This window comes from Rousettus aegyptiacus, unplaced genomic scaffold (genome assembly GCF_014176215.1).
Source record: "Rousettus aegyptiacus isolate mRouAeg1 unplaced genomic scaffold, mRouAeg1.p scaffold_m13_p_9, whole genome shotgun sequence".
Lineage (NCBI taxonomy): Eukaryota > Metazoa > Chordata > Mammalia > Chiroptera > Pteropodidae > Rousettus > Rousettus aegyptiacus.
The window spans coordinates 29,397,098-29,414,147 of record NW_023416312.1 but is presented as its reverse complement, the minus strand read 5'-3'; the positions used below and the strand labels follow the sequence as shown (position 1 = coordinate 29,414,147).

General features: G+C 35.9%; 1 pseudogene; it reads left to right on the top strand.

Moving 5' to 3' along the window:
* Window positions 1-2,825: 2,825 nt before the first annotated feature.
* LOC118607992 lies at window positions 2,826-2,944 on the top strand (annotated as a pseudogene).
* The last annotated feature ends 14,106 nt before the right edge of the window (window positions 2,945-17,050 follow it).

Sequence of the window (17,050 nt, the reverse complement as noted above, 5' to 3'; positions counted from 1 at the left end):
AATGAAAAAATATAGACCAAAAATAGATTAATGGTTGCCAGGTGTCAGGGATGGGATAAGAGGCAATGGGGAAAAGAAAAGTGGGCATGACTATAAAAGAGCAACACAAGGAATCCTTGTGGTAATGGAACTATTCTGTATCTTGACTATATCAATAGCATTAATCTGGTTGTGATATTGTACTATAGTCTTGGAGGATGCTACCATTGAAGGAAACTGGGTAAAGGACACATAGGATTTCTTTCTATTAGTTCTTACAAGTGCATGTGAATCTACAGTGATCTCAAAATAAAAAGTTTAATTTCAAAATCTATTGTAGAGTACCATCTGAACATATATATAGCAAAACTATTCATAAATATATAGAATTTATGTGTATTTAATGACCTGATGGATATGCAGCCTATCCTTTCCTTTAGATCAATTGTTCCCAAAGAGTGCTCTACACTGATCTTTAATGACAGTACCCAAGGTCAATTCTATTTGCATATTAATACTAATTAATCTAAATATATACTAATACGACTATACCGATTAACACTGAGATTACTAATGTCCTTTTCACTGTGTTGGCATTTGCATGAATGGTACAAATGCAGTGGTAAACTGCTGGTGCCTTAGCATGAATCAAAGCTGTAGTACCAAGTATAGTAGTAGTGGTTGTCTTCATCTTCTTCACTGCCATACCTTCACAGTAAAAAAAAAAAACAAGATGAAACAAAAAAAAAACAAGCAAACAAAAACAAAAAGCAAATTTTATTTAAGAATGTCTTTGATGCTAAGGTAAAAGTTATTAATTTTATTCCATATCAATGGAAAACATTAATAAAGCAATTTCACTGCACACAGAAACATGATGGTTTTCTCTAGGAAAAGCACTTGTGAGCAAACTAGTCTCTTTTTCATCAAACATCATTTTTACTTAAAAGAAAAGTTGACTGCCAAGTGATGGTTACTTAGATTTAGGTATTTGGCAGAAATTTTCTTCAAAATGAACAAAATAGCTTGTTAATTCAAGGAAAACAACTGATAGTATTTGTTGCAAATGATAAAATTTGAACTTTAACTGAAAATTAGAAATTTAGAAAACTTGTTTCTGCTACTGTGACCTTGACAGCTTCCCAATAGTTAAAGACTTTCTAATTGAGATTGATTTTGTGATATTGCTTAATGAAATGCACCAACATTTAGAAGATCTATGTAACTCAGTGAATCTGTATTTTCCAAATCACCAATACATGATTCTATAAAATCATGCATCGGTAAACGATCCTTTCAAAGTACAAGATAGAACAATGGGTTGTAACATAACAGCATATGAAAAGTTCATTGATATACTTTCAGATTCCGCATTGTAACTAACCTTTAAGAAACAGCTACTTGTCCAATTTTGTTGTAATATTAAAGAATATTCACAATGATCAGAAAAAAAGGCTCTTGAAATACTCTTCCATTTTCCAGTGACAAATCTGTTCAATGCCAGATTTTCTTTGTATACTTGAACCAAAACATGTCTTAACAGCTAGAATGAAGAAACAAATATGAAAACCCAGCTGCCTTCTATTAAACTAGGCACTAAAGAAATTTGCCAAATTGTAAAACAATTCCATTCTTCTCACTAAATTTTTTGTTTTAGAAAACATGTTGTTATGTTAACATGTAATGAATTTACTATTTTAAAATAAATCAGTAAGTATATATTTCTCAAAGTTGTCATTTCAAGTTTTAATAGAGTATGTCATTAGATATAACCCAAGTAAAAAAAGTTCTTTGGAGTCCTCAGTCATTTTTAAGAGTGTAAAATAGTCCTGAGATCAACAATTTTTTAGAAATGCATCAATTTGGACTAACAAAAAACTTTTCACCTGGATCCATTTGCAATGTCTCTTTAGGAACTTACTATTACTAAAATGAGCTCATCTAAGGCTTTATATCATTAGAGTTTTTCCCTTTTTAAATTTATTTTCTTTTCAAGAATAGTCTTAGGAAACATGCTGTACTCACTGTGAAGAGACAATGAGGAGGACTTCCTCAATTTTGTTCCCCAATGTTCTCTTTCAATGGCTTAGGGGACAAATGTCTCATATACTAATACTAGGAAAAGTATGTTTCTGAGCAACTGGTTTGTTATAATCTCATGGACATTTGTTAACATTGTACTGGTCATGTTTTCCCCTTTTCTTTGGTTGCTGAGAAGGTCAGAGCCAAGTGTCCAGGCTATTTCTAAATGTGTAGGGCTTTATGGCTTTAATGTCTAATTACTTGAGAATCATCCAATCTTTATTCCTTAATTTTCCCTTTACCATTTTTGTCTTGTCTATCTGCTTTTGCCAGGTTTGACAGTATAAATTCTGCAACCCCCTTTAAATGCATTTGGAAAATGAAGGAAGGGAAGAGAGAGGAGGAAAAGAAAGGTGAAATCTGCAAAATAACCCATAAACATCTGGAAACTTTTCTGCTCCTTTCAGTTGCCTGGAGGACCAATCCCTGTTGAGTTTGCTGGGTGAAAACCAGGAGAATTAAGCCAGGAAATCGGTAAAAAGAAAAAACCATGGAAACAGGTTTTGTTTTCTTTTCCCTGAGAAGGAAAGAGAAACAGCCTTCCTTATGTATTCTTATAGGAAGCCAGTTCTTTCTCACCATAATTAATCGCTTTCCTAAGAGAAGGTTACAAGTCTTTTTTATTATGCCAAGGATGAGAGTTCTAAAGAAAGCAAACATGGAAAATCGGTGGATTGAAAGACCAAGTGGTCAGGGAAATGCCCATTTGGAATTGCGTGTAAGTCTCTTTTGGGTCAGGGACAAGGTCTAGAAGGCAGGTACAAGCCTATGGCCATGCTACCCTGAACAAGCCTGATCCTGCCTGCTCTTGGAAGCTAAGCAGGATTGGGCCTGGTTAGTACTTGGATGGGAGACAACCTAGGAAGACCAGGTGCTGTAGGTATAAAAAATAAATAAAATAATTTTAAAAATAAGGGATCGTAAACTGACAAGGTCCTTGCAATCTGTGAAGTCAAACAAGGGTTGCCTCACCTAAAAAAATAAAATAAATAGAAGGCAGCTATAGGATATGACCAAGATTCCAATTATTAGGAAGAGCCCTGGAGTTGGATAAAAAGCCCAGGTTTTAGTCCTAATTTTGTCACTAACAAACTGATTTTAGATAAACCATTTAGAATCTTGTCCCTATTTATTTTTTAATCTATAAAATTAGAGTTATAATGTATACCTTACCTAAAAGTTGAGGATCAAGGGAGATCATAGAAATAAATATAATCTTAAAAGGGACAGATGATATTTAAATTTGCAGTTCTGTGTCTGAGGATGACTTTGAGGAACACAAATCCAACATGCACTGTGTCATTGTTGTGGCCTTTTAGACATTTCAATGCAAAAACCAAAAACCAAAAATCTGGTTAGCCCCCAAAGAACATAAAAGCTAGAATATTTATCAATCCAGTTAACAAAGTTGTGTCTAATAGAGTTTTATGTTTGTGCAATGTGTTATATACAGGGCTTAAGTAGCCAGAGTAATATCTGATAGTGTTCATACCCTTATCTATGGCCAACACTAGATCCCAACACTTGTCATCTCATAGACATCACTCGAGCAATTTACCCTTCTCCTACATGATTTTTTACTCTCTGCTGCATCACTTCCATCATTATATAACCATGTTATGACATTAATTAAAAAGACTTGTGTTTAACTATCACAACAGATTTGTGCTTAATTACCCTGCTACAACCTGTTCTTTCTGTAGCCTCCCGCACCTTATCAATAACAACCCCAATCTTCTGGCTACTCCTAATCTCAAAGTTTTTTTTAACTCATCTTTCTCACACATTCAAATGATCAGCAAATGCTAATGGCCCTATTTTCAAACTAAATAAAAAATCTGACCTCTACCTCCCCAGTCCATGATATAATCATCTGGTTGCTGGCTTCAATGCTTGCTCCCCATATAGTCCAGCTTGGCTGAGGAAACCTTATGTACCACAAATCAGGTCATGTCTGTCCTCTGCTCTTTTCTTCTAATGGTTTGCATCTCACTTAAAAGCCAAGTCCTGTTCACGGTTTTCAAAGCCCCATATCATCTGGTCTCCTCACTACCTCTTCTACTTCATTTCCTACCAGACTCTCCCTCACTTAGCGTTCCCCATCCACACCAGCTCCTTGCTGTTCTTTGAACATGCCAAACATGGTCCTATTTCCAGGCCTTCATATTTGATATGCTTTTTGCCTAGAATTCTGTCACCGAGATCATTAAAAAGCCCGCTTCCTACTTTCTCAGGCCTAAATGTTGTCTCATTAAACAGGCCCTAGTTAGCCACATTATTTACAATAGTGACCTCTATCTATCTGTATTTGCTCACATTGCTCTGCTACTCTTCATACTATTTCTTTACATGATGTGATATATTTTATTAATCTCTATATTTTCTGTTTCCCACTTGCGATGTTGATTTCTTAAAGGGAGGGACTTGGTCTACTTTATTTTTTGTTACATCTCCAGTGTCCCAGGCATATGGCTAATATTTAATAACTATTTGGGAAATGAATGCATAAATAAATGTATTAAGCATTAAATTAATGCTCATTCCTCCATACACCCTTACATGCATTATATTAATATTCAACTTTAGCTTGCCAGAAACCTATTAGGTGTCAAAGCAAGTATTTTTTCCCTCAATTTATGATTGTTTGGTCTGACAATTTTTTATGGAGTGACTATTGTCACAAGGCATGCTCTCATAGGCAAGAGTTACAGATGTTTTTCAACCTAATATGAAGTGCTTCGCAAATATCAGAAAGAAGACCTTAGTCTGACTAGAGGGTCCAGTGAAGTCTTTTTGGAGAAGATAACAACTGAGTCCTGAAGAATAAGTAAAAATTAATTTGGCAAAGAAAGGAAAAAATAAGGAAACAGTATCTCCTCCAAAACAATACAGTTCATAAAGGAATCCCAAACGGTTTAACATCACTTAGGTTGTTAGGAGTTGAGTGAACTGGAAAGTAGAGAGAGATGATCCCAGTGAAGGAGGCAAGATCTAGTCACAGAGAGCCTTGTGTACCATGAGAAGAATCAGACCCATTTTTCTTATAAATTTTTTAGCATCTGAAGGATGCTAAATGACATGACTAGATTTGTAATTACAGATATTGGTGCGAAGTCAGAGTTTAAGAAATTGGCTCCAAATTATAAAGCTCATTGAAAAATTAGGATGTGGTTCAAATATTTTAACCTTAAATTCAGGTCTCTTCCCATTGCTGTGCTCTGCCACTATTCCATTCCCAAGCACATACATCTACGTTAGTCTAGCAATGTCTAGAAATAACTGCTCTTGGAGTAATAGCTATGGTCACAAAACTGGAAAGGAGCTAACTTTCACCTTATGAATTGTCCAAAACCACAGCCCCAAAAATAAAGACAAGAGGAACGTATTTTCATTGGCTTTCCATTCTTCAGAATCACAGTGGAGTACAGTTTGTTTTGTTCTTCCTCTTTAGTTTTTAGCCTGCCTTACTAACATCCCCACATCCTGAATCCAAACCACATGGTGTCTCATCTGAGTCATTGCTCTGTTTCTGATGGCACTATGAGACATATTTTTTTTAACCAATTTTAGCAAGGGTGGGAATTCATTATTATTTAATTTAAAGACAATTTCACTTCAGTCTCAATAGGTGTAGCAATGTTATTTTTAGTCTATAATTCTACTCAACAAGTAATGTTTTACATGTTACGCTGTAGTCTTTGTCTTCTAAGTTTAGTAATACTGGGCTTCTTTCAAAATTTCTGTGATATTTTAAATGCCAGGATTTAATCACATTGGCATGTACCACAGACGAAGGGTCCCTCAAGTTCTACAGTCCTCACACAAATGTTTTGGCATTTACTTAGAATATAGAATCTCCTATATTTCTAATAAACACTTTAATTTTCTCAAAACTGAGTTCACTACATTTCATAGGATAAAGCAATACAATGATCCTTTCGATATGTCAAGGAGGTGGGTATGAGTTGAGAAAATTCTGAAATATGCAGGACTGAAAGTGTGATAAGTGGACATAGTGGAGAGTCGAATCATTTTTTATAGAAAGAAATCCTGATATAGTAACTCCTAATGTAAGTCACAGAAGATTTGCATTTAAACAGTCAGTAAAAAGACAGTGTCAAGAGGATTGTCCTTACCCATTGTCTCCACTCCCTTTCTTCCAGTTTTCATCTTGCCGCCCTGCTTTCTAATAAGACAACTCCTCTTAAGTTCACTAAGACTTTCATGTTAACAAATACATTGCTCAATTGTTGTCATTACCTGACCAGTCTCATCAACATTTTTACTTGGTTTCTAAATTACTCTTCTCTCTTGCCTTTTTTCCTCCTGCATTGGCAGTTCATTCTCAGTCTCCTAGACTGATTCCTGCTTTTCTCTCTAAACTCTACATATAAAGAAGTTACTGTGAAGCTAATTGGCTTTAAGTTTCAGAGTCCTGCACTTACCCAAGCCTATTCCAAGCCACTGGGTAAAGCCCACCGATGTGTTCACATAGCTATCCAGTTTTGTAAAATTTGCAAAAATTAGGTATTTTAAATGCATGCGGGTAAAACCGATGGCTCTTTCCACTCCAATTTTCCTTCTATTACACTTTCCTTTGAGTTGAGTAATGTTGGAGAGGCCATGGGTAACTTTGAGATCCAGCTAAAGAAAAGTTGAGTTGATAATACATTTAGTTTGGGTTATATTCACAGTTACTTCTGCTTATAGTTATTACTAGCTATAGAAATGGCTTTTAGAAATATACCTACTTCCTACTATGCCGACACAACAGATATCTTGAGATGAAGATGCACGGCCAAAATTCATATCCAGATATGAACCTATCTTTTGGTGCCCAGTTTATGAAATGCCTAGCTTCATTCATTCCAGAAGCTAATCTGTCAGAAATTCTTTATCTCTATTTTTCCCACATCTCACATTTGACCCATCAGCAATTCTTGATGGCTTGACTTTCAAAATATATCCAGACTCTGACCACTGATGAGTTAGCCTTCATTTAAGTCTTTTTTTATAGGTATAGTATTTTCTATTACAAACAAATAAGTTTATTATTTTATTATAATTCAGATAATAGTTGAAGTGTGCATTTGAAGAATAGTTGAAGCCTAGATGTTATAATCAAAAGCATTACTTAAATACGAGTAGTTTATTTTGTTTTGTTTTGCTTTACATTACTTTGAACTTACCCTTAACACATTCCAGGATCACCTAATTTTGTCATACAGTTCAGCTATTAAAACATAATAGGGAAAGACAAAATTAGAATGCATGCCATATTTTGTTTTATTTACTGAATATACATATCAAATATTTAGGACACATTAAAATTAAGCAGGTGTTTAAATTCTAGCAAATGATATTTATAAAATGCTTGTGTTGTGTTATGGGATATTCAATTTCATAGAAGATAATGAAAAGAGGATTCTAAATGTTAGGTTGCATCCCAACTTTTACTGATTTATACTGAGAATAATAAAACATCATGTAAATGCATTGAACAATGACATCTTTATAGTTCCAAAGCACTGGCAGATATTAAAATATCGTCTAACTTAAACTTTTCACATTTTAATTTTTTAACAGGGGAAAAAACAGGCTTGAACAAAAGGACAAATGTCTCAGGTCTTGTGAACAGACCAAACATTATTCTTCTCTGTTGTATAACCTTGTCGATGGCAACCTTAAACATGTTTGGCATGCCTGATGTATTTAATGGTTGAGTATGTCCACTTTGCTGGTTATCCTATAAAAGAACACTATTACACTTATTTTTGGATTGTCTTCCTGAAGGAATGAATGAAAATGAGCACATTTAGCAGTCTAAAATCAAATACTCCATTACACCTTTTGACAACTCTTAACAGCAAAAATAAAAAATGTTTGATTAAAATGACACTATGTTACAATGACTGAAGAATTTTACCTCAATTCTAAATTCTCCAAGTTCCACACATATCCTAATAACAAAGACTTTTGGTGAGACATTATTAATGATGAAAAATAATCATTTATTTTTCAAAGAAACAATTCAGGTTCACTGGAATATTTTGTCCTAGTTTCCCAAAGCTGTATGAAAATAATGATTATTAAAATGTCATTTATAGATAAACAGTTCTGATTAATTCCGTAAAGGTATAAGATTATTAGAGGATGATTTTGATCAAGAAAACTATGTTTGATCTCTGGAGAAAAAACATGTGAACTTGTTGATCTCTCAGGCAATGATACTCAGATGAGGAAGATTCACCCTAATGCATTTTCCAAGAAAAGAGGAGATGAAGGATTATTGGAAAACAGAAGCAAGGGAAGGAAGAAAAAAAACTTTGAGACATAGAAAAGTAGCATTTAACCAAGGAAACCTTCATCCATTACCTGCTTGTTCAGAAGAGATGAGAATAAGTTTGAAAATAAGAAAATTAAGAAATCAATTACATTTTTCAAGATAAAGAAAGATCACATATTTTGTTTTATTTTACAAGTTCTGAAACATGAAAATGTCTACGCAAACAGATTTACTATTAGACTCTCAGCTCCAGAGGGCTGGGGCTGTCTCTTGTATAGACAGTTTAGTTGATGAACCAATAAACTATAGAGTTTTCTAATCACTAAATCTTCCTTCAAGTCTTAATAATGTCTTGCCTGTATTATGACAACAGCTCTCTAACTGGTTTTTCTGGATCTACCTTACATCTCTATAGGTGCCAAAAGGACTTTCTTTAAAAATGTAAGTCAAATAATGTTATCCTAAATTTATGTTCCCCCCTCACAATGGTTTCCCATCTTAGAATAAAACCAGGCTTTTTTTTCCCTGGCTATATTGAAATATAATAGACAATTAGTTGCTCATATCTACAGTGCAAAATTCAATGAGTTTTCTTTTCAATTATAGTTGGTATACAATAATATATTAGTTTCAGTTGTACAGCATAGTCATTAGAGATCCATATAACTCACAAAGTAATCATCCCAATTAATCTAGTACCCCTCTTCCTTATTACATATTTATTACACCATTAACTATTTTCTTTATGCTACACTTTATATCTCCATGTCTGTTTTGTAACTATCCATTTGTACTTCTTAATTCCTTTGCCTTTTTTTGCCATCCTCCCCTGCCCTCTCCCATCTAGTAGTTCTCAAACTATTCTCTGTATTTATGAGATTAATTCTGTAAAACTGTAAGATTATTAGAGGATGATTTTGATCAAGATGAGGAAGGCACCCAGAGCTATAGCAGTTAATTTTGTTATTTAGGTTTATTGTTTATTTTGTTATTAGGGTTCCACATGTGCACGAAATCATGCGATATTTGTCTTTCTCTATCTGGCTTATTTCATTCAGTGTGATATCCTCTAGGTTCATCAAGACAATATCATTTTCCATCCCCTTCCTTTTAGTCTCTGTCTGTCTTTTAATCTGAAGTGAGTCTCTTGTAGGCAGCATATGTAAGGGTCTTGTTTTCTTATCCATTCAGCCACTCTATCTTTTGGTTGGAGCACTTAATTCTTTTCCATTTGAGGTACTTGTTGATAGGAATGAGGTTATTATCATTCTTTATTCCTGTTTATGATACATGTTTTTTTCTTCTTAAAGAAGTCCCTCCACCATTTCTTGTAATACTGTCGTGGTGTTGATAAATTCCTTTAGCTTATTTTTGTCTGGGAAGCTATTTATCTGTCCTTCAACGCTAAATGATAGCTTTTCTGGATAACATATTCTCAGTTGTAGATCCTGAGTTTTCATCATGTTGAATATTTTGCGTCAAGCCCCTCTATCCTGCATTGTTTCTTTTGAAAAATGAGCTGCCAGTCTTATGAGTGCTCTCTCATAGGGAACTAACTGCTTTTCTATTGGCTGCTTTTAAGATTCTCTCTCTGTCTTTAACCTTTGGCATTTTAATTATGATGTGTCTTGGTGTGGGTCTCTTTGGGTTTCTCTTTCTTAGGACTCTCTGAGCTTTCTGGGGTTGTATGTCTATTTCCTTCACTAGGTGAGGGAAGTTTTCTATCACTATTTCTTGAAATAGCTCTTCAACATCTTGTTTTCCTTCAGGTACAACTATGACATAGATATTTTTACATTTAATCGTGCCCTATAGGTTCCTTAAATTATTATTATAGTCTTGGCTTTTTTTCTCTTGACATTCTGATTAGGTGCCCTTGGCTTCCCCATCCTCTATAGTGGTGGTTCGATCCTCTTCTTCATCCACTCTGTTAATTGCCTCTGATATACTCTTTCATCTCAATGTATTCTGCATTTATGACTGGTTCCCTTTTGTAATTTCCATTTTCATTTTTATGTTTCTTATCTCTTTGTTAAAGTTAACACTGAGTTCATCTACACTTCCCCTAAGTTCATTGAGCATCTTTATAACCAGTGTTTTGAACTCTGCATCTGTTAGATTACTTGACTCCATTGTCCTGGATCTCTATTCTGTTCCCTCATATGGTCTCTGCTTCTTTGTCTTCCCATTTTGGCTATTTCTGTGTCTGTTTATATGTACTAAGCAAAACTTCTAAGTCTCCTGGTTTTATTAGCGTAGCTTTGTGTAGTAAGTGACCCGTGGCACAGTCCTGAGAGGTATTTAGCTGCAGGCCAAGTTTAGCCCCAGCCTGCTAAGATTCAATAAGATAGCCACAAATGCTGTGCTTATACTTGCCTCAAGAGACCACTACAGAAGTCGAGGTCAGCTGTCACCAGTGTGAGTCTTGGCGCTGCTCCTGGTGTGGCTTGGGTGGGGCTGTGAGTTGGTGGAAGTGGAGTTTCAGAGAATCTTCTGGGTAGAATGACCTCTGTTATTCAGTTTGATGACATCTTAACTATGGTGGCTCTGTTTCCACATACTGGGAAAGTGAGAGAGCTCAAAGAAGAACAATGGATACTTTTAGCACTTCTGCCTGGGAGAGAACCTCGCCTCCGACTCTCACTCTGAAAACTTAGTGTCCCCCTGTAAGTCCCTGGTGCCTCCCATGCAGCCAACTTGGTGCTGGTGCTCAGAGTGAGCAGATCCATCACTGGGAAAGTCCGCTTGTGGACACGGCCCCTTTAGGAACAAGGTTTGCAGCTGCTGGCTGCTGCAGCCTCTGTCCCACTAGCTGCTTGGGACAGGGCAGGCTTGCATCTTTGCCTCCTCCTATCTTCTACTGTTGAAAGTTGATTAATTAATTCTCTCCCTAGTTGTTGTGCTTTTGTTCATCTAGATTCCCGGCGACTTTGCTAGATGTTTGCTCCGTGTTTCTGTCACAACTTGGTTTGTTCACAAAAGGGATGAACAAAGTCTCTACCATCTACACCATTTTTTCCCCCCAGAAACCCCCAAAGGATTTTTCAATGGCTTACAAGACTCTTTTCTTGCTTTATTGAGCTCATTTCTGAATATACCCGCTTTTCCAATAGCCTTCTGTCCACATTGACCTCTTTGTTGTTTTTTGTTTGTTTGTTTTTTGTTTTTAGTTTTTTGTTTTTGTTTCTGTTTTTTTTTTTTTGTCACAGTCCATATATCGCTAAACTCTATTTGTCCACATGGCAAGCAAAATTCTAAAATGTACTCCAAGATTTCCGTCTCTGGTATAGAAACCCTGCACAATTCTCTCCCCTTGAGTGTGAGCAGAAACTGTGAATATGATGGGATATCATTTCTAAAACTTAGTTACTAATCACTGATTATGTTCTCAAGAGAAAGTTTACCCTTGGAGCCATGACCTAATCAGGTAGATCCTTTAGAAAATGGAAAAGTCAGAGAGGCTTGCTCCTGCTGACCCTGAAGAAAATGAAAGTTTTCATGAGTTCTATAACTACAAGGAATTGAATCGAGCCAACAACTGGAATGAGCTTGGAAATGACTCAGCATCAAATGAGACTGCAGCTCTGGCTGACACCTTAGTTGCAGCCTTGTGAGTCTTGAGCAGAGGCCTGCACACCTAACTCACAGAAACTGTAAGAGATAATAAATTTGTGTTGTTTTAAGCAGCTAAGTTTGTGGTGATTCGTTATACAGCCATTGGAAACTAATAGACTTCACTACCTTTATGTAAATTTCCTGACATATTTGTCAAACTAATAGTGTTTTCTAGGAACAACAAATGAAGGGAGGCTCCCAGGGAACCATGACAGAGGGGGCTTATCTAGAGAACAAGGATCAAGATTCAATAGACATTAAAAATTGAGATAGTGCAAGCAATTCCACAGCTGGCTTTTGGTTTTGGTTTAGGGGAAAGGATAGAGGAGAACAGGGAGATGGAGGAAACCAGATTTTTTTCCTGAAGGAAATTTACTATAGAGACCATTTTTCATATTTAACACTTGAGAGGATTTGTTAGATAGATAACTGTTCTTGTTTAATATTTCAGAGGATCTGAGAGTTACTACACTCAACACAGTTTAGAAATTTGAAAAATTAGATCTACAAAAAGCAGGTTAGATGGAATTTTGTTACAGTCACATGAACAGCATTAAGCCACGAAAGGATGGCAAGTGTGGTGTCTGGGTTGGGGTGTCCAAGATCGAGGTGTTCAGAGAAGCTTTCTAAGGTGTTTGTTTTAAGTAGGTAAATTCTGAGAATATAGCAGATAACACTGTTGTCCAATAAATGAAAGGGAGCCTATCTATACATTTTTAAACCTTAACTTCTTTTCCTTTATTTGTGCTTATTCCAGTTAATATTGCTGTGCAACACACACACACACACCCCTCCATTTTTAATGACATTAAAGAACAACCATTTTATCATGCTTTTAGATTCTATGAGTTGGGAATACAGACAGGGCACAGGATGGTTTATGTCTACTCCTCAAAGCCTGAGCCAAACTTTCTGGCACAGTGTAACAAGAACTTCTTTTCTCCAGGTTCCCCTAACATCTTTAGCTCCCTTTGAGCCTGCACTGACAGCCTCCTCGAGGCCTTTTAGACTTCTGCTAATATTCTCGTTTAGGGTCCTCTCCCACCTTTGCTGCTTCCGTAGTGTCAAAGCCAATGCCACATGTTTTACTTTGTTTTGTTTTGTTATTTTGTTATGTTTTGTTATGGTATTCATCCCACTTCTAAGTAACAAAATCTGTTCCAGTCAATATTTCTATGGAATAAACTGTTACTATGTAATAGCTTTCCCTCCCACACCTAAAATTCAGTGGTAGAAAAAAAGAAAGAAAAATCCCCAAGTTACCTGCTGAGAGTGGGGCTTATGTGTAAAAGACAGAGAGGATATGACTAATCAGTGAGGATAAGGTGAGCAAACTGGAGGCACTGAAGTTGTCCAGAACTCTTTGCTATTGGTGGTATGTGCCAAGCATATTCTCACTGTAAGGCCCTTACTCTTGCATTCCCCTGTGCTGGACAATCATCTCTCAGGTAACCAAATGGCATATTCCTTCACTTCAATTCAGGTCTCTGCTTATATGTCACCTTCTCAAAGACATTTTCTTTGACCGCTCTGTTATAAACAATATCCATTACTTTTTATACCTTTACCCTGTGTTTATTTCCTACATTGCACTTAAGTCAAAACCTACCAATATATTCCTGAGCTTTTATTTGATCACAACCTGTCATAATAAGAAATTTAAGTCAGATAAGGTTAAACCAAATTCCTAGCATACTTTGATATTTTATGGATGATAGAGCAAAGGGAAGAGGCTTAAATAAATTCATTTATTTTCTTCTTTTCCCACTAGAATGTATGCTCCTAGAGAGCCAGGAATTTCTATGCTTTGATCCCTGCTATATACCTAACTTTGGTAGAGTCTCAATAAATATTTGTTCAGGGAAATAAGAATTGCATCACCCTTTTTTTTTAGTTTTGTCCATGATCAAAAATGTCAAAGGACATATTTAGGAAAATAAATTACACACCAGTGACAAACACAATTAGGAAAAGGACACTTCTAGCCCGAGAGAGTTGTGGTTCAAATGATCCCACAGAAAACTTTGGCTCAAATGCCAACCTTACTGCATTTAATCTATCCTAGAAATATATATACAAGGCTAATTTTCATTTATTTTAATTATTGATTTATTTTTAGTCACATTTTCATAAAAAGGAAAACAAATGAACAAAAAAGATAGCTTTTAAAATATTACAGAAACAATAAGAGCAAAACAAATAAAATGTAGAAACTTGATTTGAGAAAAAATTAATAGGTTATATATACACACATACAGAGAGAGGGAGTGTATGTGTGCATGTGTGTGTGTCTAAATCCCTAGAAATCAAAGCAAAGAGAAAAATGGGAGAAAGTACATAGTTACTCATACCAAAAAGAAGTATTGTTATCAACTGGAGGAATCCAAGTTTTTCTTAATTCCAAAGGTAAAAAGATAATTACCTTTCCTATATATCATTTATTTTTGCTGTGCTTTCAACGATAACTGTGGGAAATGCCAGAATTTTCATCTACAACAATGTCCTATTTAAAAATAAACTCCTGTAAGTGGCATTAGCAACATGCAGAATAGTTTTCTACTCTCTCTCCTCCCCCAAATAACACTGATTTTGACAGTTGCCTATAGACAAGAGTACATTTGTGGGGATCCAGGAGTCCAGAGGAGAAGTTCTGGCTCACCATTAGAGAAAAATTAATCCAACATTAAACATATTAAAGAGAATAAAATAAATTGTTTCACTTTACCTGCATTACTGCTTCTCCAAGATGTCATAGCTCTGTGCCAAGAGAGAACCCGTAGACCCACTTTTTCTCCCACAGGGGAAAGTGAGAGCATGTGAGTGAGGCGCTGGATTTCCCAGCTGTGCAGGACATTGCCAAAGTGGCTCACATATTTCTCACCACATCCAGAATACTGAAGTGTGCTACACGACTAAGTAACAGAAAGGGGCTGGTAGTACAGTAGCTAGGGCTTGGAGGGCATCAAAGGTACAAGGATCCTACTAACCACTTCAGAGACTCCATCAAGAAGTCTATCCACAAGCTGTTGGGAATACCTCACCAGTACATCTGCCCAACTGGCTCCTGGGTACTTTCAACACTCTGCACATCTCACCGACAAATCCTCTCACTCCTTGGCTGGCTCCCTATGCATGTTCCCAAGGTTAGCAAGTGAAAACCTTTGCAAAATGCTTGTTAGTACATGCATAAAACTGATACTACTCCATGGGATTTGGGAGAAAGTATACAAACTTGAGCATTAAGCACTGCTCTAAGGAAAATGGGAGGCTGTCAATACCTGGCCTGGCTTTGCAGGATTGAGAAGGCATAAAATCTTAAGAATACTCCTACAACAGAAAGTGAATCAGATGTATCCATAAAAAAAGGTCTGAGGAGGCCTCGGAATCCCTAGTAGCGCTGACAGAGGATATTTCTCTCTCTCTTAGCCATTTAGTAAAGACTGGAGAAGGTGACTGCTTCTTCAAATGCAAAGATAGCAATACAAGACTTCAAGGATGTGAAATAGCAAGAAAACACGACCACCAAAGAACTCAATAATTTTCCAGTAACCAACCCCAATGAAATGAAGATCTACAATTTTCCTGATAAAATATTCAAAATGCTTGTCTTAAGAAAGTTCAGTGAGCTACAAGAAAACACAGAAAGACGATTTAACAAAATCAGCAAAAAAATATATACAAACAAAACAAGAAGTGTAACAAAGAGATATAAACGATAAAAATAAATCAAACCGAAATTTTGGAGCTTAAGAATACAATTAATAAAATGGGGAAAAATGCAATAGAAAGCATTAATGGCAGACTTGATCATGTAGAAGAAAGAATTTGTGAATATGATACAGGACATTTGAAATTTGAAAAATATGTCAGAGGAGAACAAAGTAAAAAGAAAGAAAAAGAGTGATGAAAGCCTCTTTGCTCTGGTATATCTTCCATGTAAATTTACAGTATGCTGGTAATTTTGTTTGACCTTCCTCAACCTCAGCCTTATGTGAAATATGGTGAATAATAGAAATATATAGAGGAAATTTGGTAGAATTTAGGTAGTGTTTTGGATACCTGGCTAAAAAGCTTAGATATATGGAAAATATTATCAGGTTGTGTTTCAAGCCATTCTTTGATTTACCTCATTCTGTACCCTTCACATTCACTCAATATCCATTGCTAAATAGTGCTGACAATTCAGACTTGTAACAATGATATTCAAACTGAGGAGCCTTGCTGTCTGAGAAAGAGTACATTTTGAGGTTGTCTGTGTAGCCAAAATTAGAAGCTAAAAGCTGTCTAATTGTATCATGTTTCAGTTTGGATTCTCAAAGCAAATACTGAGGCAAAGAATCGAGTACAAATAGTTTATGCAGGGGTAGGTGGGGGTGCAGGGATTGCTAGTAGGGAAGTGAAAAGATGATACTGGAAAGTAAAGACAGCCAAAAAGAAAAGTTGTATTATTAAGCTAGCAGATACAGTGGGCAACTGAAATTTAATCACAGAGAAAATCTGAGAAATGGTTTAATCTACTCAGAGGACAACAGAACTAGGGCATTTATACACCAAACCTTATGGAGGGCTCCGGGGGCAGGGAGAGTGTTAACTGCTTGGCATTTTCAGCCTGCCGTAGGCAGAGATTGCAGCCTTTCTCAATTCTGGCAAAAAACTCTTGGGCACAGTGATACAGATACCAACCATTTAAGTCAACTAAAAGACACTGAACTACTAAGGTCTAGTGAGTAACTAATGGGGTTGGGCAATTAATATGACTGGCTAATCGCAGAAACATTTGGGCTTGGTATCACAGTCATGGTGACTAATCAGGCAGAAATAATTGGCTATTTAGGTAGTTAGTTAAATTACCTCTGCAGATATTTTGAATTAATGTATTAATTGAACAATATTTCATCTCAAACAAAACTGACAATCTACACCTAAAGTCAACAACTTTTTCTGAAAAAAAAAACAGATAGTAAATATTTTAGGCTCTGAGGACCATACAATTTCTGTCACAACTTCTCAGCTCTGCCATTGTAGCACAAAAGCAGCCATAGACAATAGTAAATGAATGAGAGTGGCTGTGTTCCAACAATACTTTAT